At 33.6% G+C, this 1,252-nt stretch overlaps 1 long non-coding RNA gene across 1 annotated transcript; it reads left to right on the forward strand.

Annotated features, from left to right (window-relative positions):
• The first annotated feature begins 282 nt into the window (after positions 1–282).
• LOC117113773 lies at positions 283–1,208 on the forward strand. The gene is made up of 2 exons (XR_004446248.1): positions 283–391; positions 989–1,208. It is a non-coding gene; the product is annotated as an uncharacterized LOC117113773 (long non-coding RNA).
• Positions 1,209–1,252: the final 44 nt, after the last annotated feature.

Consider the following 1,252-nt stretch of genomic DNA (forward strand, 5'->3'; position numbering starts at 1 on the left):
TATTATATTTTATAATTATATATAATTATATTTGATGAAACAAAGTAGCAAATTTTGCATGTACACAAGTAAAGATGATGTGTGAATTTTTTTGTCATGGTGAATTTATTGCTTTTGGGGCACCAATACACTTGTCTGAATATATATAACTGAAATTATGTCCAGTGAAATTCCTCTCTGCTGGGCACCCCCTTGACATGGGGCCTCCAATCTGACTGCTACCACAAGGTAGCAGTCAGATTAGAATAGTAGGAATTGAAATTGGCTTTATAGAACAGAATCTTTATGCTCTCATTTACATTACAGATGGATCCTATGGTTCAGACTCAGATGAGATATTCAGTGACCTGTTTTGCATTGCTTGTAACAAAGAATTTAAAAGTGACAAAGCGTAAGTCAAAAATGGTTGTGCATGCTAATATTGTAAGTATACAAGTAGCATTCACCTAATCCTTATTTTATATCATAAATACTTTCTCCTAACAAAACGTTTAAAATCTAAATATACAGTAATTTTAAAAAGTATGAAAAAACCAGTGCTTAACCAAAAAATACCTAATAAATATTTCTTCTGGATTAGGCTGGATTAATTAATAGATATAGAAATGTTAAGATTTTACTTTCGTAGCTTGCATGGTTACCTCTAGGAAGCAGTTTGGCGCAGCGGAAACGGTTTGGTCTCCCAACCTCGAGGTCGGGGTTTCAATCACTTGCTGTACATTTTGCTTGTGTCCTTGAACAAACATTGCTTCTCTCTATCCACGTGGTGGGGTTACTGTACCTGCGATGACTACCAGCAGAAATATTTAAGCATTTGGACATAATGACCAGGGAAAAGAAGTGCTTTGTATCTACAAAGAAAAGGCGCTATAAAATAATATAAAATGTCATTAAAAATCCAATGTGGAAAAATTAAAGAATGTGCTAGTTTTATGTGTTTGCATTAATTGTGTTATTTTTTACCAATAAATCCTTTTACTGTTTACAGATTTGAAAATCATGAAAAATCAAAGAAACACAAAGAGAATGTTATTTTTCTGAAGCTGCAGATGGAAAATGATGAATTAGAGTTCATTGGGGATGAGGCAGAAGAGGATGTCGTGGATGGAGATGAAGTACAAGAAAATGAATCTGTGCCTGAAAGTACACATAATGAAACACAGCCAACAGATGATGTGGAGCATGTTGTGCAATTAAAACCCAAGTTAGTTGTTAATAGATTTACTGAATCCTATAAATATATTTGCAATGG

The sequence above is a fragment of the Anneissia japonica genome, unplaced genomic scaffold, assembly GCF_011630105.1.
Source record: "Anneissia japonica isolate Jap-2015-1 unplaced genomic scaffold, ASM1163010v1 scaffold280449_len1252_cov157, whole genome shotgun sequence".
Classification (NCBI taxonomy): domain Eukaryota; kingdom Metazoa; phylum Echinodermata; class Crinoidea; order Comatulida; family Comatulidae; genus Anneissia; species Anneissia japonica.